Here is a 21,725-nt window from a genome sequence, read left to right on the forward strand (position 1 = left end):
ACATTCAGTGGCTGCCAGCAAGTTGGGTTGGAAGGCTGAGCAGGCAGTTCTCAGTGCATGCAGGTCCCCCCCACTAGTTGTGCATAGCCTTGATTCACAGAGATGAGGGAAGTGAGAAGCTCCTTCATGTCTCTGCTAAGGGACTGCTGCCTGCAGCTTGCCTGGCTGCTCCAGCAAGGAACAGGGAGCTCCAGCATACTGGTGAAGGCTGAGAGCTGCTGCCAGCCAGCACTGCCCATCACTTCCAGCATTTCTCCTGAAGCTGACATTACTTGACATCAGACTTTACCCAGGTTGTAATTATGTCCCAAGGACACCGTACTAATGGAGTTTCAAGTTTCTCCTCTCCTGTTTCAAAAGCTGTCAGTGCCATCAACTGTCATCCATTCACCCACCCAATAGAGGAGCAGTTGCAAATACTCATGCTTCTATTCCTTGTTGCCACTGATGATGAGCAGCAATTACAATATATGGGCAAGCTCCAACACACTAAATGTAGCTCTCTTCCCAGGTTGGAGATGGCAGGGCTTTTTTCACATGGCCTTTCTGTGCTCAGCATGGGGTAGCCAGGATGGAGGTGGGAGGATAAGATATCCTCCTCTGGTTCTCAACATCAGCATTGCCCTGTCCTGGGCTTCAGGTACATCCCACTCATGCAGTGAGTGTGCAAAGGCTAATGCAAGCATTTGGAAGGGGAGGTGACTGCAGCTCTTTGACCTGTGCCCTTGCTCAGGCTGTCTGTCTTGAAGCAGGATATGGCCTCCAGCATTTCTGTCAGAGCTCTCTGCAGAGGAAACACTCAGGAGTTTCCTATTTCACAGTGCCACGAGGTGAACAGCAGGATGTGGGGAGGAGACAGTGCTGGCAAAGGAGACTGCTGTGCCCCAGCACAAAGCCTTTGATCAAAGGTGATTCATTTCCTGATGGCAAAGGGGACTGCAGTGCAAACAAGCACCAGTGGCACACACTGTGTGCAGGCAATTGCCATGCACATCAGGCACCCAGAGTGCACATCAGACACCCACAGCATGCATCAGGCACCCGCTGTGCATACCAGGAACCCTGTGGTCCCTCTTCTGCGGGATAACTCTCCCCAACATATTTGCTCAGTCTCATGCACACCAGGAAGCTGAAAGAAGCACTGTAAAGAGCAAATGAACAGGAGCCTTGAGCCCCCTGTATGTACTGGGGTGTCTGGACTTGGCTGTACATGTGCCCACTCCCTCACTGTGGTGGTCACATCCCACGCCTGAGCCACCCTCCCTTGCGCTGCCTACAGATCATAAAGGCCACGTAGGCCACAGCCCTGCTGAGTGGCCAACAGCTTTGGCTGCAAATAGGAAAGGCTGTTCGATCCCAGGCAGGATCCCATCAAGAAACGTCACCAGAATGTCACAAGAAAGGGCAAAACAACTTTGCAGCACCATGAAAAACAACACTGTTCCCAGCGTGCCATGGAGAAGGGAGTTAATGGTTAACTCAGCATCAGGCACTGGTCAGGAAGCACAATCAGGCCCAGCCTTCAGTAACAGCAGCTGCGTTTCAGACTGGCTGTCAGGATGCAATCCTGCAGGAGCTTCATATGGGCTCAAACGTGGGACTCTCTGCAGTGCTTGTACGCAGCACTGACTTTCAGACCACTGCTCTTGCAGGTTGCTTCTGCAGAAATCGGCAGGTGAGGGCTGTGTGCTGCCTGTGAGCACTGCACCAGCCTGGGGAACAGTTCTGATTTCCCAGGGCTCCTCACCATGGAAAGATCACTGTGGCTTTGCAAGCTCTGTCAGCGAGACTGGCCTCACAATCCCCGTCTTAAGAAAAGGTGGAAAATGAAGGCAGGTGCACAGAGGGGTCAGGGAGCTGGATCTCCCTCTCCTCCCTCTTATTCTATTCCTGCAGCATCAGCTGTCATCTAGGTAGAGTAGAATCTCTCCTCTCACACCCTTGGGGTTCTTAGGAAGCTGCATCACAAAGGGCAGTAGTGGCTCAAGTTCAGTGAGCTACTGTTTGCAAAGAGAGGCCCTTGCCCTCAAAGACAGGGGACTTCTGAGAAGAAATTATCTCCCTGGGCAGTGACCTGGCATGGTCTGATGGAATCTACAACAGGAAGAAAAGGGGTTATGGGCACAGATCCCTGGGAAGGGATGCACTATTGCAGGTAAACCACCCTTAAACTAACTCGTTGTTCCAACAAATCACCCTAACAAAGTTGGTTCCTGCAGATTTGGGACCATGAGTAGGTAATTATCTCCCCTTCTGTCTGTACCTGGTAATGCTTGGTGAAGAGCTTGGCAGGAATTAAGAGTCAAGAATTAGACCCTCACACTACACTATCAGAGCCCATGGGTCACAAAGAGCAGGAGAGGGATGTTGAGACACTATCCCAAGAGTCATTGATGCCAGAGGCTGCTCAGAATCCCAAAGGAGAACCTGATTTCTAAAGAAAATTCCAAATCTTTGAATGAAACTGAAAATTGAACTCAGTAATTAATTTTGAAAATGGTGAGGGAATGGTAGATCCCGTGGCAGAAGAATCCCAGAAGGATTCAAGGATTCAAGGTCAAAGGGACATTCTAAGATGTTGCCTTCCCCCAAAACCTTCTCGTATGTCTGGAATTAAGTGCCCTCCCAAGACTCCACCTGCAGAGACCGCTTGTCTTTGCATCCTGTCTTCTGTGCCAAACTTACTGTTCACTCAACAGCAGCTTTGGGTCACCGGAGATCTCTCTCTCATAGGCTTCGAAGCCTCTCAACTATCTAAGTCTTCCTCTGTAGGGAGACAATAACCAGGACTTACCTCATTGCCAGAGTACCCAGAGGCAGAGCAAACAACCTGCTCTGATGGGAGCACACCTTTGATTTCTATTTAGAACTAATGGTTCCAAAATCTAAAACAAACTGTGGCAGCTGGTTCCTCTGCCCTCTGGTTAACTGTCTGTTGCATAGGGAACATTTAAACCCAACAAATTAGAGATGATGGGCCCCCAGGAGCACCTCATGTCACATAAAACTCATTTTTGCCACAGTACATCCTCACCAGAAACATTTTGCAATGTACTCCACCTGGTTTGCTCAACATCCAGACTGCCCTGATAAGTCGTCTTTTGAAGAGAGAGACCTAGTCTGTAACACCAAACAGACAGTGGGATTCTCAGTGCTTGGGAGACTCCCCAAACAATCTCAGCTGATTATGGCACCAAATATCTGCTCCTTGGGTGTTGAAACATTTTTTCTCAAAACTTTTTAGGGGTATCCTATGTCCTGTATCTCATATGATGTCACTCAAGAGTAGTTATTTTATTTATTATGTTTATTACCACTCTGACAGGCATCAAATAGGGAACAGTTGAAAGATCTTGAAGCAAGGGATACAGGATAACTTCTAAGATAAAGACAGCCTATGATATGGTAACAAACATCTCCAGGATCTTCAGGACCCTTGAAGTCTGTAGCTAAATCAGTGATGGGCTCTGTGTGGCTTGGCAGATCACACACAACTGCCCTTTGGGATCTCCCATAAGCAGCTTGAACTCTGCAGAAGCTGTGTGGGAACATTCCCAGCCTCACTGAGCCCCAAAAGGACATCCTTTATACTCCATCCAAACAGCCAAATTGCTGCCACACACAGGTACAGATGTTCCCCCAGCCTACAGTCGCTGAGACCTTGAGCTCCTTTTCTATCCAACCCAACGTTTCCTGTAGAAATGACTCATAACTAATGATTTCAGAAGTTAAAAAAAAAAAAAAAGACAAAAAAAACACCTCACACATTGTGAGAACTGAGTCAAAGTTAAAGCCCTCTCTGTTGTCTTTTGCTAATATATCACAAGCCTTTTAATGTACAAATACAGTGATGGATAAACACTAAGAAAATCAACTTATTTTGGCCTTCTAAGAGAAAAGGTGGGATTTCTTCTCTGCTTTAAGTCACACTGCTACAAGGTTTATGTATCTTAGTTGGTCATATTCTCCAGACAATGGCATGGCATATTCAGAGGACATTCATTTCATTCTCAAAACAGATTCTAGAAGACCAGGTAATGTACCCTTCAACTCTCTTCATGGAAGGGGAATAAGCAGCTCAGTGATGGGAAATGAATCCCAAGTAAAGATTGATTTCTGGATATAAGAGGAATCCTAATTCATGAAGGCTCTCAGTGCAGAGTTGCACATTTCTAAACAACCAAACTTGGGACAGATCTCTTGGATGAGATTTAATTAACATACTTCACAGTCATAAATCTGCAAATTTCAGATGAAGAAAACCCATCACACCTCCCTACATCTTGTACACCTTTATGAGGGATCTGGTGCTTTGTCTAGTGCTTTTGTATTCTTTAGAAGAGTTCCAAGCAGCATGCCATCCTTGGAGCAATCCCAGCCTCACAAGCCTCTTATCAATAGGGTGTTTTATTATCTTTATGCTACGCTACTTTCTTCTCTTAATATACTTTATTGTGGAGGAATCCCAAAGAACAAAGGGCTGCTATTGCCTTCCTAAGAAACACAGGCCACAGAGTTTCACCTACAAAACCCAACACTGAACCGTACAGGAGTACTCTTCAAAGTATGTGTGCAGCAAGACCTGCTTTCCCAAAGCTATTTGAAAAGCAACATGTCAAAAGATGTACTGACTCATAACACTCAAAAGGGAAGATAAGACACACATATATGTACTATGTATTTGAGCTGTTGGTCAAGCTGTTGGTCAAACTGAGGCACAAGAGGGAAATACACAGGCAGTGGAAGCAGGGACATGTGGCCTGGCAAAAGTACAGGGATGCTGTCCAGATGTGCAGGGATGGGATCAAGAAAGCCAAGGCATGGATGGAACTGAGCTTGGCAAGGGATAAGAATGGGAATGGGAAGGGATTCTAATAGGTACATTGCTCAGAAAAGAAAGGCCAAGGAGAGTTTTCCCACTCTGATGGACGAGAAGGGAGAACTAGTAGGAACAGACATGGAGAAGGCATACTCAACAACTTCTTTGCCTCAACCTTCACTGTCAGACAGGTTTCCCACCTCTCGTTTCCCTGAACCCATAGATGGGGGCTGAGGGAGCAAAGTCCCACCCACCGTAAGCGAAGAGCGGGTCCAAGACCACCTGATGAAACTGAACAAGCACAAGTCTATGAGCCCTGATGCTATGCATCCCAGGGTCCTGAAGGAATTGGCTGATGCAGTTGCCAAGCCTCTCTCCATCATATTTGAAAAGTCCTGGCAGTCAGGCGAACTCCCTGGTGACTGGAAAAAGGGAAACATTGCTCCCATTTTTAAAAAGGGTAGAAAAGTGGAGCCAGGGAATTACAGACCGGTGAGCACCACCTCTGTGCCTGGCAAGGTCATGGAAAAGATCCTCCTGGAAGCGACGTCAAGGCACATGCAACATGAAGAGGTGATCTGAGACAGCCAGCATGGCTTCACCAAGGGTAAATCATGCCTGAGCAATCTGGTGGCCTTGTGTGATGGAGTGACTGCATCTGTTGACAAGTGACAAGGGAAGACTGATCGATGTCATCTACCTGGACTTCTGTAAGGCCTTTGACACGGTCCCACATGACATCCTGATCTCCAAGTTGGAGAGAGATGGATTTGATGGATCGACCATTCAGTGGACAAGGAATTGGTCACAACCAGAGAGTGGTGGTCAGTTGCTCTACATCGGGGTGGAGACCGGTGATGACTAGCATTGCTCAGGGGCCTCTCCTGGGACTGGTACTGTTTATCTTTATCAACAACATAGACAGTGTGGTCAAGTGCACCCTCAGCAAGTTTGCAGATGACACTAAGCTGAGTGGTGCAGTTGATACAACAGAAGGAAGGGATGCCATCCAAAAGGACCTGGACAAGCTGGAGAATTGGGCCCATGTGAACCTAATGAGGTTCAACAAGTCAAAGTGCAAGGTGTTGCACCTGGGTCAGGGCAATCTCAGACATGAGCACAGACTGGGAGAAGAAGTCATTGAGAGCTGCCCTACAGAGAAGGACTTGGGGGTTCTGGTGGATGAAAAGTTCGGCATCAGCCAGTTGTGCGCACTTGTGGCCCAGAAGTCCAACTGCATCCTGGGCTGAATCAAAAGAGGCATGGCCAGCAGGTTGAGGGAGGTGTTTGTCCCCCTTTGCTCTGCCCCTGTGAAGCCCCCCTTTGAGTCTTGCTTCTAGGTCTGGGGCCCCCCAGCATGTTGATCTGTTAGAGCAGATCTAGAGGGCCACAAAAGTGATCAAGGAGCTGGAGCACCTCTCCTATGAAGAAAGGCTGAGAGAGCTGGGGCTGTTCAGCCTGAAGAAAAGAAGGCTCCAGGGTGACCTCATTGTGTTTTTTTAGTACTTAAAGGGGGCTTATAAAAAAGATGGAGAGTGACTTTTTTCTAAATCAGGTGATGACAGGACAAGGGGGAATGTTTTTAAACAGGAAGAGAGCAGATTTAATTAGATATCTAGAAGAAATTCTTTATTATGAGGCTAGTGAGACACTGGAACAGTTTAGCCAGAGAGGTTGGGGATGCCCTATTCCTGGAGTTGTTCAAGGCCAGGTTAGTTGAGGCCTCAAGCAACCTGATCTAGTGGGTGGCATCCATGCTCAGGTCAGGGGAGTTGGAACTTGGTTATCTTTGAGGTCCCTTCCAACTCAAGCCAATATGCAAATAAGCAACCAGCTGGATTTACAAGACAGTGTAGATCAAATCAACTGCAACTGAATTTAACTGACAGAATCACACCATGAAAATCTCATTCACTGCTTAATTGTTTTCATAAATCTGGTCTCTGACAGATTGACATAATGATACCCCAAATGTGGGCAGTATGAAAGCATATAGAGCCATCCAAAGCAGGTAGACCTCATCCATAGAGCCAGGCTCTTGTCAGCGGTGCCCAATGCTAGGACAAGAAGCAATGGGCACAGACTGGAACACAAAAAGTTCCATCTGAACATCAGGAAATACTTTCTTATGGTGCGGGTGACTGAGCACTGGCACAGGTTACTCAGAGTTGTTGCGGGGTCTCCCTCCTTGGAGGTATTCAAAAGCCATCCGGAAATGGCCTGGGCAAGTGGCTCTAGGTGGCTCTGCTGGAGAAATAAGGTTGGACCAGATGGCCTACAGAGGTCCCTTCCAACCTAAACCATATTAAAAGTAATTCAGATGTAACTCACCTTGTTCCATTGCAAGTTTGTGCATGAGAACTTGTCCTGGAGTAAGCATCTCTCTGAATGAGAAAATTTTTCCCCTTAGTGTACAAATTCCACCTTCTCTTGTTTAAATGAACTAGCTTGAATGTCTTGAAAGATACGGCTAAGAAAATCTTTGAGCCATCTGGAAGTTTAGCATTATTTAAATACATTATAATGAACAAATTATTAGTGGTGTCCCTCAGGGTCTGATAATGTTTAATGTCTTTATTAATAACCTAGATGATGAGACAGAGTGTGATCTCAGAAAGTTCATGGATGATACCAGACTGGAAGGTGGGGGGAACATGGCTGATATGCTGGAGGGCAGGGCTATTATTCAGAAGGACCTTGACGGACTGGAGAAAGGAGTGGACAGGAGCCTCAGCAAAGAGAAGTCCGAATCTTGCTCGTGAGTCAGAATGCCCTAAGCACCAGCAGAGGCTGGGGCTGCCTAGTTAGAAAGCAGTTTCACAGAAAAGGACCTGGAGGTCCTGGAGGATTAAAGTTGAACAAAGTTAGGAGTCCTTGTGTCAAAGAAGGTTACCCATAAACTGGGCTACACCAGCAAAATTGAAGCTAGCAGGTTGAGACAGGTAAACCTCCTCTCTCTTTGGTACTTGCAAAGCCACATCTGAAGTGCAGTATTGCTTTTACTGGGGCTTCCCAGTAAAAGGAAGACACAGATATACTGGGGTGAGTCCACCAGAGACCACCACAATGGCCATGGGCTGGAGCAGAGGACATGCAAGGAGACACTGAAGGGACTGGGTTTATTCAGCCCGAAGAAGAGAAGAAAAAGACATTTTACAGTTTGAAGCTGCCAGATGGGAGGATGTAGAGAAGACAGAGTATGGCTGGTTGAACAGTGAAAGGACAAGCAGCAAAGGACACAAACTGCAAGAAGGAAAATTCCAAGTGGATATTAGCACAATTTATTTTTCACCACTAGCATGGTCAAACACTGGCACAAAGTCCAAGAGAAGCTGTGGAATCTCTGTTCTTTGAAAGTACTCAAGAGTTCTACCAGACAAGGCCCTGGAACTCCCCAAGTGCTCCACAGCTGATGTGATTTATTACATACATCAGCAAATTTACTGAGGGTACACTCAATTTCACTGTCCATGTCACCAACAAAGATGTTAAATAGTGCTGGTACCAGTACTGACCCCCGAAGAAAACCACTCATCACTGATCTCCACTTGGACATTGAGCCATTGACTGAAACTCTTTGAGAGCGACCATCCAGCAAGTTCCTTACCCACCAAGAGGCCCAACCATCAAATCCATGGCTCTCCAATTTAGATACAAAGGATATCATGGGGGTCAGCATCAAATGCTTTGTATATGTCCAGGTAGATGATGTCAGTTGATCTTTCCCAATCTACCAATGTTGTAACCCCATTGCAGAAGGCCACCAGATTTGTCAGGCATGATCTGCCCTTAGTGAAATCATTTTGGCTGTCGCCAATCACCTCCTTCTTTTCCATGTGCCTGAGCATAGTTTCCAGGATGATCTGCCCCATGATCTTGCCAGGCACAGCAGCAAGACTGACTGGGCTGTAGTTCCCCATGTCTCTTCCTTTTTAATCCTTTTTGTAAATGGAGGTTATGGCTTAGCAACTACATCTGCCAGATCTCTCTGGATCTGTCAATGTATCTCATCAGGTCCCATGGACTTGTGCAGCTTTAGGTTTCTTAGCTAGTGTTGAACCTGATCTCCTGCAGCAGGTGGTTCATAATTCTCACAGTTCCTGACTTTGCCTTCTGGGACTTGGGCTATATAGCTGGAGATCTTGCCAGTGAAGACAGGCAAAGAAGTCATTGATTACATCAGGCTTCTCTGCATCCCAGGTGACCAGATCTCCCATTTCCCTCCCAGAGAGGACACACCATTTCCCTAGTCTTACTTTTATCACCAATGTAACTATGAAAGCCTTTCTTGTGTCCCTGTCCAAATTTAATTCTAATAGGGCTTGGCTTTCCCAGCCTGATCCCTGTCTGCTTGAATAACGCCTTAGTATCCCTCCAGGATTATCTGTCCTTGCTTCCGCCCTCTGCAGACCTTCTTTTTCTGCTTGAGTTTGGCTGGGCGCATCTTATTCATCTTTGCACATTGTTACCCAACTTCCTGGTGTTTTTACCCAACTTTCTCTTTGTTGGGATACCTCACTCCTGTGTTCCTGTCCCTGAATATCAACCAGCCTTCTTGGGCTCCCCTTCCATCCAGCATTTTGTCACTTGCTTGGTGCATTACCAAGCAGATCCCTGAAGAGGGCAAAGTCTGCTCTCCTGAAGTTCAGGGTAGCGAGCTTGCTGTGCTCCCTCCTTGCTGTTCTCAGGATTCCAAACTTCACCAATGTCATGGTCTGTGCAGCCAAGGCTGCCCTTGAGCTTCACATTCCCCACCAGCTCCTCCTTGTTGGCGGGGATGAATTTAAGTTGGGCTGCAAATGAAGCTGACTTACTGGCTGTAGTGGAGGGAATTCTTTTGTACTGCTCTTCAGGTGCTCTCCTGCTGACCCATGACCTCTTTCCAGGCTCTGGACATCTATCACTGACACTGGCATCAGACTGTGAGGAGCAGGATGGATTGAGGTTCCCCTCCCCTGGCAATCCTAGCTTAAAGCCCTTTTCACCAGCCTTGCAAGCCTATCACAAAACATGCTCTTTCCCATCTCTGACAGGTGAACCCCATCAGCCAGCAGACCAGGTTTCTCAAAGTGAGTCCCATGGTGTAAGTAGCTGAACCCCTGCCTGTGGGTTTTACCAGAATTCACTATTTAAATGACTCATTCTAGTTCTACCTTTCCCCGTGGATTTGCCATTTGGGCTTTCTGGTTTTCCCCATCAAGTATCTGCATTTCCTAACACTCTTCTGAATTTACATTATCAATTTTATTCTCCCCTGTTTAGCACAGATTGTCTTCCAGTGCTCTTGCAAGCCATAGTTTTGGCCAAGCCATCTTGTTAGACATTTGTGAGAATTTAGTATTCAAGACATTTACTAGAGTATTTTTACAACTCCCAATTGCTATGCTCTTAAATTTATATTTTTCTGCACACTCGGTTTTGCTCATCATTATCTACAGCTTTATGTATACATTTCTTTAGCGGCATCATTGGATATAACCTTCCGCTAGGACTATATTAACTTGCCTGCACAAAACACACAGTCATTTCACACCTGTGGGAATGGAGACAAAAAGCTTTTAGCTAGAAACACTTGTGCTAGCTGAAACTCTTTATGAATCGGGAGATAACCATCTTTCCTTTCAGGCACTGTAATTAAACAACTACTACTTCAGACCTGTACAGATAATTTCTGTCAGAAGTCCTTAGGAGCATGACAGTGTTCCTCTCCAAACACACAGAAGCATCTTACTCTACATTTCCTCTTCCTTGGTTTGATTGCTTGTTGGTAATGGAGTCCCACAAACTTTAGGACATCCCCAACATGCTCATGTGCGAATGACTGTTGGCACCTACTCTCACTATCCTCTCCACTAAACCAAGATAGACATGTTGCCAGCTGTACGTCTGCTAAGTAGTAGAGGACTTTGTTATCTTGCACAAACACATTTGGTACTTAATCTATCTTTTTACTTATGCTTTGATACTGCAACAACACTCCCTCACTATGATTGGTGGAACCCAGGCCCCCCTTGGTGGCACTGCTTGACTTTTATGTTACCAATCATACACCAAGTTTTAGCCTTAGCCAATCCTAAAGATGAATGAGAATTATTAATGCTTTGGCCTACAGCCATTTTTTCCATTTATTTCTTCTCTTGAAGCTGTAGGGGTTTGCAGTAGTCTCTGGAGAACAGCACTCATCACAACCAACAGAAAGTTCATAGCTTAAAACAGTTATAATTAGAGTCAAGAATCGCAATTTGCCCCATTGCAATTGGATTCCTCAGGGTCCTCCACACTGTCAGATGCACACAGGCCGAGTTCTGCATTCCACAACTGATGAGTGGTCTAGTTTCAGGGGAGAGACAGAGTAGGGTTATTGTCCATGCTCCTGTGGATGGGACATATACCTGATACTCCTCCCTCCTCCACCTCTCCAAATACTTAGGTAAGCTTAGATCCTCCCTGTTCTGTTTTCTGCTAAACCATTACTCAGAATACCCGTGGGAAGTGTATTTTTGCACTGATCACAATGCTGGGAGTGTTTGCGCACACCTGGGGAATGGGAGCCTTAGGCAACATAGGTCACCAGCATATGTAGTCAATAACGCTAGGAGCCCGATAGTCACTTCAGGCACAAGGACTGCCCTAGAGACATACATCAGCAAAAGCTGGGGATTCCTTTTAGCAGTCTGGCCAAACAGGTTAGGGGGGAAAATCGATTAGACCACACTCTGGCACATTTCCACCTGAAATGTAGGTTAGGTGTGTTAGTTGGAATCTGCCCTGTGTGCATAAGCATCTGTAGTTTTAATTAAAAGGTTTCTGGTGTTGTGTACATATGCAAGGGAGTGTGAACATGTCATGCTCAAAGGTGGTAATGCTACTGACAATTCATGTCTGCATCACAGTTCAACATGATGAGAGCATCAGTGGGATTTTTCTTTCCTGCCCCAGGGTGGAGCAGGCTGGGAGAAGTCTAGCATGTCATTTTCCATTTCTAAAGCAAAATTTTTCCGTCGTTTATGCAGAAAAAGGACACAGGGGTCACCAGTTGTAGCAGGTAAGAATATTGTGACCAGAGCCTTCAGTCAATTAAAGACAGAAGGAAAGAAAATGTTTCTAATTTGCTTTTGCCTTTTATGAGCTCCTTCTGGCACCCCGTTCTTGATCCCATGCAATGATACGTAGTTGTGGGAACAGGAGAAAAGTACTCCAGAAAAAAAAGTATTAAAAAAAGATATTCAGACTAAGTAAGAGCCAAAGTCCACTAAGACTGGAATGTCATTAATCCTGCACACCAGCTGCAGACATCTAACAATGTCCCAGTGCAGCTGAAGAGAGGCAGATGATGTGTTTGCTTACACAGTGGGGAAAAGGGCACCCTGGCCCCACTGAACAAAAAGGCAAAATGCCAAGTGTCTTTTAGGGATGTCTGCACTTCGGGGGATAAACTGTCTCAGAAACATCTGCATCTGCTGGGAGAGGAAATTCTAAAAGTCAGAACAAGCTAAACAATCTGGAAATGGTTTGAATATTGACTAATACAATGCTAGACTAGAGACATGAAATGAGACTACAGCCGAAAACAACCACAGCGACCACAGCATTCATGGAGACTAAAACAAAAATACCAAACAATATCTACAGCAAGTGTGGGAGACTGCAGCAGGCTCTGCAGATACAGGAGAAGATGTGGTATGTCACCAAGTCACATGGACCCTACACAGACACTCCAATCACCCACTGAATTCTTCTGTGCTGCTCTGCTCCCAGCATTGTAAGAGAATATCCTCTACACTGGGACCTGAGCTAGGAGGGCCAATCTGAAACTAGCAGAGCATAAAGCCACCCCCAGTTGCTCAGAGTTAGCAGGTGCTTGGAGCAGTGCTGGGATTTGAACAGCCACCATTGCTTTACCATGCCCGGCATAGAATTTGCCTTTCTCTGCAAACCTGCCACTCTCCTTTGGCTCCACTTCCTGCTTGCCTTGCACTGAACACATTCACAAGTGAAGGCTCACTGAGACCAAGCTTGAACATTCAGTCATTAGGTATAGCATCTTCCTTCCAACAACATACGATGGTGGTTATCCCCCACAAGAATCCGAGCTCTACAGCTGGTGACGTCCCCTCACTGGAAACAGTGGAGCAAGAAATTACCTTTGCTCTGGAGCTACTGATCAGAAATGTGGCAATACCTTTAAAGCCTCTCAACATGCTGTTCTTATCTGCCAGGTATCAAAAAATGACTTGCACATTCATCAGACAAGTTATCTCTTTTGAGAAGATCTTCATTTACCCTATATTTAAATCTAGCAACACTTTTTTGTGGGCGGGAGAGCTGGGGATCTCGTTACATCAGAGACCTTTCTGCCTTCAAAGTTTCAAGAAAAATGTCCCAAACTGCACTCAAATCAAAGCTGAGGAAGATACTCTTCTTTGACTCAGTGTCCCATGCTGCTACTTGTCCTCAGATTTTAGTGTTATATTTGATTTCACAAACACTATGTGGGCATTGCTCCAGCAAGTCACAAACTTGGCAGCACCCTGCAGACAGCATGGGAAAAGCAGCCCTAGCTCAGTGCTTCCTCTGTGATTTTTTTTTGCACACTGAAGTCGTCCACTTCCTTCACCCCTCCATCCTTCCCTCCTGCCTCAGCCAGGCTCAGCACTGCCAGGAATTTAGGGACTACAGATGCCACCATCACTTCTGCTTACCCCCATAACAAGTTCTGGCCTTGATGCCAGAGGTGCAGCCTGGAACTGAACCACCCACAGGCTAACTGAAAGCCACAGGATAAACACCCTAGGAGGGCCTCACACTCTCTCTGAAGTTTCCTAACTGTCTGCCAGCTTTTTTGTTTGTTTCTGTTGTCTACTTTGTACCCAGTTGTCATTGTTTTTAATCTATAATTCTTCAGCATTGCCCCTTTCAATGAAAGAGGCTCCTCAGGGATACTTTGGTATTTATGAAGACATCCGTCCAGTGTTAATAGCAGTACAAAAAAACAGAGTATTAGAAAAATAATGTAAACCAGGAGGGAAAACCACTACTCAGACTCCAGTTCTGTAGGCTTCTGTCTCACCCATCTCAGAAATGCTGTGTGTAAGGATGCTGCCCAGGTTCAGCCCCTTCAGTCTGAAACAGGGGCAGCTGATGGGGGAGGAGGTATAAATGCAGAGCTATAAAATCTGGAGAGTAGCACAGAGAGGTGCTCTTTGCTGCTGTTTGTAGAACACAAATCAATGGGCATCACCTAGAATGACTGCTGATGACTCCATGTTCCTTTTCCTCTATCCCATCACTTCAGTCTCCCTCTCTCCGTTTCTTAAAGTTCTGTTTTCCCTAGATAGTTAGCATATGGTGAAATCTCTTATAAGAGCTCCTTCCACCTCCTTCTTAGGAATCCATTTCTAGCCACTGCTGTGGAGACAGGACACAGGACAGGTAAACCCTTGCTCTGATCCAGTAGATCTCCTGCCATCGTCTTGGGCTCTTTTCCTGTCCTGCCCCAAACACCTATCTGGGTCAGACAGGGTCAGTCCTGCCCTAATGGCAGGAATAACATTGCACATCTGACAAGCACCATACCACAGATGGGCTACAGTACCCAAAAACATAAACCCAAGCAATTTATCATCCAGCAGCATCTACAGAGCTGGGAAAGGCATCCCTGCTACCATATGCCTAATAAGATCAATATCAAGTACTCCACATCATTTTATTCATTAGACATGGGCAACTTTAACCTTCACATTCTTCAGCATTATACCCTAGCCACGCGTGCAATGAAGTATCTCTGTTGGCATGCAAATTACAGGGTATTCCACATTTCTCCACACCTCACCTGATACAGGGTATACTCCACTCTCCTGAATGAGTAGGGGAAGCACATCCAAGCCAGCACCTTTGCAGAACCACTCCTTTAGTTGCTCTGAGCTTTCCTGGCCAAAAGGCTTGCTCAGCAATCCAGGTGTTTCCACACATCCTACAAACCCTGCAGAAAAACGGAGATCACTCCAGAAGCCCAGCAACATGTGGCAAGGAGCAAAACTTCAGCAGTGAGCATGCAGCTCAGCCACAGCAGCACACTGTTACGGGTAGCTATGATGCCACTGAAAATCAAAGTGGAGCGGGGCAGTCTTTTGGCATCCCTCCCAGCTCTCTTATGCTAGGAAATCCGACCTCAAGGTCCTACCCAGCCTTACCTTTTTAGAGGTTGAGGAAAGAGTCTGGCTAAGCTCTCTCCTTGATCAGTTCATCTCCTTGGACAGTACCTGCATTCCCAAAGTTTACCCTTTTGTAGCTATGTATTCAATATAGGAGTCCAGATACTCTCCCTAGATTAAAAAAAAAAAAAAAAAAAAAAAAAAAAGGAGGGGGAGAGTGGAGGGAAGGAAAATAAAAAAAGAGTAATCAGCACTGTCAGATAATTGTTCATCTGATCCTCTGATCCCAGGCTACTGCCTAAGGCTGCCTAGATGAATGGCCCCTTAGAGATGCCACTGTTATGCTGTTGACCACAGAGAGTGCTTACGTGCATCAGCACATTAGCCTTGCTTCAATCTGTTCTCTGGCCTCAAGTCCGACTAGTATGAAACGAGAACCCCTGTCTGATCAAACATTATCAGCCTCTGAACAGGACAGTCCCTGTTGGTGCTAACTCCTGAGTCATTCCCAGCAATGACTGCCCCTTTGGGTCTGGAAAGGTGTGGGCCAACCCATGCCAAAGATGACACAAGCATAAAGCAGCACTGATGATGGTGATCCACAGCTCATGAGTGTCCTCTTAAGTACTAATAGGGAAAACCCTTCGTGAAAAGCTGAGACAAGTGTCTAACCAAGCTACATTTTGGGAAATGAGTCCTGTCCTCTCTATACAATTTGCCCCATGCTTCCTTTAAGTCTGTGCATGCAGGAACTAGTTCTGAGCATCCCTGGAAGGCACCACACAGACCCTCAAATTGATATTATAGCACAAGGAAATAAAACATGAACTGAGTTACAAAAGGAATATGGAACATATTGTCGAGTGCAATCACACAACATGTGCAGGACTACCTGGGGATCAGGCCCAAGTCAGCACAGGTTCACGAAAGGCAAGTCCTGCCTTCCCAAACTCATCTTCACCTATGACCAGGTGACCCGCCTCGTGGATGAAAGGCTGTTGATGTAGTCTACCTAGACTTCAGCAAGGCCTTTGACACGGTCTCCCACAGTATTCTCCTGAAGAAGCTGGCAGCCCATTGCTTGGACAGGTACATGCTTTGCTGGGTTGAAGACTGACTGGGCAGGCAGGCCCAGACAGTGGTAGTGAATGGAGTTAAGTCCAACTGGCATCCCATTACAGAATTACAGAATTTCTAGGTTGGAAGAGACCTCAAGATCATCGACTCCAACCTCTAACCTAACACTAACAGTCCCCACTAAACCATATCCCTAAGCTCTACATCTAAACGTCTTTTAAAGACTTCCAGGGATGGTGACTCCACCACCTCCCTGGGCAGCCTGTTCCAGTGCCTAACAACCCTTTCAGTAAAGAAGCTCTTCCTAACATCTAACCTAAAACTCCCCTGGCGCAACTTTAGCCCATTCCCCCTCGTCCTGTCACCAGGCATGTGGGAGAACAGGCCAACCCCCACCTCTCTACAGCCTCCTTTAAGGTATCTGTAGAGAGCGATAAGGTTGCCCCTGAGCCTCCTCTTCTCCAGGCTGAACAACCCCAGCTCCTTCAGCCGCTCCTCGTAGGACTTGTTCTCCAGGCCCCTCACCAGCTTCGTCGCCCTTCTTTGGACCCGCTCAAGCACCTCGATGTCCTTCTTGTAGCGAGGGGCCCAAAACTGAACACAGTACTCGAGGTGCGGCCTCACCAGAGCCGAGTACAGGGGGACGATCACCTCCCTAGCCCTGCTGGTCACGCTGTTTCTGATACAAGCCAGGATGCCATTGGCCTTCTTGGCCACCTGAGCACACTGCTGGCTCATATTCAGCCGACTGTCCAAAGTGGTGTTCAAACTGTTCAAAGTGGTGGGAACAAGTGGTGTTCCCCAGGGGTCAGTGTTGAAGCTTATTCTCTTTAATATCTTTATTGAGGACTCGAATGAGGGAAGTGAGTGCACCCTCAATAAGTTTGCAGATGACACCAAGTTGGGGGGAAACGTCGATCTGCTGGAGGCTAGGAAGGCCCTGCAGAGGGACCTTGACAGGTTGGGTCAATGGGCAGAGGCCAAGGGATGAGGTTCTATATGGCTAAGTGCCAGGTCCTGCACTTTGGCCACAACAACCCCATGCAGCACTACAGGTTTGGGACAGGGTGGCTGGAAAGCTGTGCAGAGAAAAAGGATCTGGGACTGTTGGTTGATGCTCATCTGAACATGAGCCAGCAGTGTGCCCAAGCGGCCAAGAAGGCCAACAGCATCCTGGCTTGTGTCAGGAATAGTGCAGCCAGCAGGACCGTGGAGGTGATTGTCCCCCTGTGCTCAGCTTTAGTGAGGTCACACCTTGAGTGCTGCATTCAGTTTTGGTCTCCACACTACAAGAAGGACATCAAGGCCCTGGAGCCTTGTCCAGAGAAAGGCTAAACTGCTGAAGGGCCTGGAATACAAGTCCTGCAAGGAGCAGTTAAGGGTACTGGGGCTGTTTAATCTGGAGAATAGGAGACTCAGGGGAGACCTCATTGCCCTCTACAACTTCCTGAAAGGAGGTTGTGGTGAGATGGGTTTCAGCCTCTTCTCACAGGTAACCAGTGATGGGACAAGAGGGAATGGCCTCAAGTTGTGCCAGGGAAGGTTTAGGTTGAAAATGAGGAGAAATTTCTTCTCAGAAAGAGTAGTCAGGCATTGGAAAAGGTTGCCCAAAGAGGTGGTGGAGTCACCATCCCTGGGGGTGTTTAAAGAAAGGTTGGATGCAGTGCTTAGGGACGTGGTTTAGTGGGTGACATTGGTAGTAGGGAGATGGTTGGACCAGATGACCGTGGAGGTCTTTTCCAACCTTAATGATTCCGTGATTCTACAAAGTGATCATTCAGATTCAAAGATAGGTCTAGATTTTCATTTTTCCTTGATCTTTACTAATAGCTGTTTAATTCAGTAACCTTCAATAATCAATAATCCTTAACAGATATCTGGAACTGAACAGTCTGTTTAAATTCTGTACACACACATACTTGTGTGAGTGTTGAGAAAGACCACAGGTGTATCTTTGAGAACCACACATGTGTCCTCCTGCAATATCCCCAGAGCTAGACGCAACTACAGGCCAGAATAATTTTTAAAGGAAGCAGAATGACAACACAGCAAATTATTTATGGGAAAAAGATTACGGTCAATTTTAACTGTTCCTTTGTAGGTCCACCTTTATAAATCATTAACACTTTTATCCACCAATGAAGAAGAACGTTCCCTATATTAAACACGATCATCAGAATCCCAAAATACAGTAAAAGTTTTACCTCAGGTCCCTGTGAAGCTGCTGTTACTGTGCGGATCCCTCTTTGGGGCACACCACCATCTTCCTGGCTAGCTTGCAAGAAGCTTGCCCTAGCCTGGGTGGCATCTGATGCAGCCTTGCTGGTATAAATTCAATACTTGCCCTGCTTTGTGCAGATCCAGAACATACCATTGCCGGCACCATTTCAGAACACTGCATTAGGATGTCTGGACAGCAGCACTTTTGCAGTCCTACTCAGCATCCTGCCCCGACATGCAATTGCAGCCAAAATGCATGGGGCTGGACTAAGGCTCAATTAGTAACAGTACACTGGTGAAAGGGTGCCTTGAAGAAACCAGTGAGGATGAACTGGGTTACAGGTGCCGTGGCTGTTACTCTCATAGCAAACTAAGGTTTAGACTTGATTTGAACTGTAAACTTCCTGTGGTAAGGTTGTCTTTACCTACAGCACAGTGCACACACACATGCCAACTGTGGCAAAACTGCATCAGCTCACACATGTGCATGAGCCCAGCAGCACCAGAAACACTAAAGATTTTGAACAAGCATTTGTTAGAGCAGATAGAGACAAGCAGCACTCCTCAGCTCAGTGAGGAACACCAGGGGTGAACATTGCTAGTATGAAGAGAGGAGAAGGAAGTGGTCCACCATTTGAAACCCCTCTGGCATGAAGGCTGGCCAGTTTAGGCTATGACACTGCAGGATCACCTGTTCCAGCAGCATCCTTCAGCTGTTAAAAGGAATCCTTCAGCAAAGTGAGAAGAGCTCTCTGCAGCACCACCTCCCATCTGCTCTTTTTGCAATTCATAAAATCCACTTTGAAGGAAAATCTTGGATGTCAATATACCAAGACTCCATCACCTGATCAGGGCTTCTTTCAGAAGCACTTTCTGGGTGGCAGTGCTCCCAGCGAGACCTTCTCCATGCCATCCAGACATGGCACAACAGCAGCAGGCAAGACGAGGCATGACCAGCCACCACGAAGCCCAGCCGCTCCACTGAGCAGAAGCAGCAGATACCTCGCCCACCTGCAGGCACTGACTCAGACATGCAGCAAAGCAGTGATTCCTCCCTGAAGTCATCTGAACTAGGTGGACCTCAGACAAAGCATTTCACAACTTGTGAACAAAGTCTGATTGGTTAACACACTCAGTCTCCAAATCCTTCTTGGTCTCCCAATTCAAACTCCTAGGAACCCTGCCCTCTAGTTGTATCACAAACATTGACTATGAGCTGGGACTTGCTTGTAACAACAGACCTTTCTCTCTCAAAAGCTCACAGACAGCAGCTTTAGAATATATCAGTTTTGTTCACTGGCAAATGCAAAGTCAAAGGAGGTATTCAGTAGTTTATGTCACTCTGTTAAATGTGATTTATGCAACGAAGACAGCTGGGTAGACTGGAAGACCCTAACAGGAGTCTTTTGTATTCAATTTATTTCTGAAGATACCCTCAGGTAACAAAAACAATAATAATAACTTTTACAAACAGTTGACAGTCTGGATCTTTTTAAGGAGCTTTTTTATGCCTCTGTGAGAGCATACTCATAGCCACGGAGACAAACACATTAACCTCAAAACTGACATTCAAAGACTAATAAGACAGTGCGATGCTGTCTGCCTCACACTGCAAAGAACTCAGAAGAAAATACAGCACTTGTACAAACCAAGCAGAGCAGCATTTCTGCAGGTGTGCTGGTATTTTTCCAAAGCAGTGGTGGGCATTGGTACCCAACACGTTCCCTATAATGTTAGGAGTCCCTGCCCCTCGTTGGAAGAGACACCTGCTGCAGCATCACATCCCACAGGCAGCCATGGAAAGGGAAATTCAGGAATGCAGTACAGCTGCCACAGAACAGTGCAGGCAGCCAGGCCACGAGCCATACACCCTCCTGTCACCCTCCACAGACAACAGGAAGGCTCCAAAAGAAGCTGCCAGGATGATACAAGGCAATCAGGCCATTGAAAATGGCCAGCTCAAAATAAATCCTGGATGAATTCACAGACAGAACGTTTTCACCTGTAGGCTGAGTGTTGCAAAAGACTGATGGATGTTTCATACAAGGCACGTTGCACCAGAGGCTGGGAAAACTGCCAAAAGAAGTGAGGGTCTTACTGTACTAGAAGGCAAAGACCAAACATGTTCACTGTGCTACAGCCTCTTTGCTGGTCTGAGAACAACGAGGTAAAAGGCTTGATACTCTACCTGACTTTGAGGTCTGAGTTCTGATGACTGGACAAGGGATTCAGCAGCTGCTGTTGGGATTCTCCTTAATGTAGAAGAGGGCCAAAGGGCCACCTGATCCCTCTATCCAGAAAGGGATCCGAGTTGTTATCCTCCATAGCTTGCAGAAAGTGCTTCCTTTGACTAGGATTGCCACTGACTCTACAAAAGAAAAGCTGTAACTGCACGGTGGAAAGATGCTCCTTAATGTCCAGCTGCCTCCCTCAGCAAGCAGCTTAAAAGCTGTTTGTGGGTCAGAAGTGCAGGCCAGGATTTCCAGCAGAAGGTGCTGAGTGGTACTTCTTCCACGGGACTGAATACATCATGAACTTTGAAGTTCACCAAGCTCCTATGAGCTTCATGTCCACGAGGCCAAAGCTGAGAGGGTTCAAGATGCCTAAACAATTCAATACTACTACGGAAAAACTTTGTTCCAAATTCTCAGTTTCATGCTGATAGAAAGCCCACAAGCTAGATATACCTTACTGGTAAGAAAGAAGCAGTTCTCAGGCACCCTGCATTTACATTTTTAAAGTTCACTGGCATCTGATGGACAATGGACAACAGGCACTCTGTACAGAAAGATGGACAAATTCTGTTGTTCCTGAAGCACACATGCTCCTGCAAGCATTACACAGGATGCTAATGAGGCTTAATGCCAAGGATTAATTTATCTGAACCCACTACTAAATAAAGACCAGAGACAAGAGAAGATACATGCTTTTTTGACAAGGCATTTAAGAAGTGGAGAGTGAAAAATCAAATGTAAGCCACAAATGGCAGCAGAGGGTCTCCCTCTAGCACTTTTCCAGGGCATGGCTGGCTAACCTCACTCACTTGTGTTGTTATTTTTGTGTCTTTTTCCCCCTTGTACTCTCTGGACTGAAGGAAGGAAGGATGTTTCAGAGGAAGGAAGGACAGGCTTGGCTGTGCTGAGACAGGACCACGCAGCTTCCTGCTCAGCGCTGCTCCTTTCTACCAAGGAGGGAAGAAATGGGAAATCTACATATTGTGTCTCATGTAGGTTGCCACTAAGGTGATGAACTTAATTCCAAGTACCACAGAGCTTAGTCCAGCTCCTGCTCCAAAGGGGGCTGCATCAAAAGGTGCAGCAAGTTGCCCAGGTCTCCATCAAGTTGCAAAAATCTTCAAGGACTGGGACACCACAACCCCTGGGACCCTGTCCTATGTTTGACCAATCTCCATTCCTTGTCTCTCATCCTTTCACTGCACACCACTGACATGAGCT

The 21,725-nt window shown here is 46.5% G+C and overlaps 1 protein-coding gene across 2 annotated transcripts in view; it reads right to left on the reverse strand.

Moving 5' to 3' along the window:
* The window catches only part of LUZP1 (leucine zipper protein 1), a 44,595-nt gene that overhangs the window by 14,642 nt on the left and 8,228 nt on the right, over positions 1-21,725 (reverse strand). The window contains exon 2 of one of the 2 annotated variants that reach the window (XM_068657878.1): positions 14,652-14,801. The exons of the other annotated variant lie outside the window; for it this stretch is intronic. The gene's annotated coding sequence lies outside the window, so the exon portion shown is untranslated. The remainder of the gene's footprint in view (positions 1-14,651; positions 14,802-21,725) is intronic. 2 annotated transcript variants of the gene reach the window in all.

This window comes from Anas acuta, chromosome 21, assembly GCF_963932015.1.
Source record: "Anas acuta chromosome 21, bAnaAcu1.1, whole genome shotgun sequence".
NCBI classification, from domain to species: domain Eukaryota; kingdom Metazoa; phylum Chordata; class Aves; order Anseriformes; family Anatidae; genus Anas; species Anas acuta.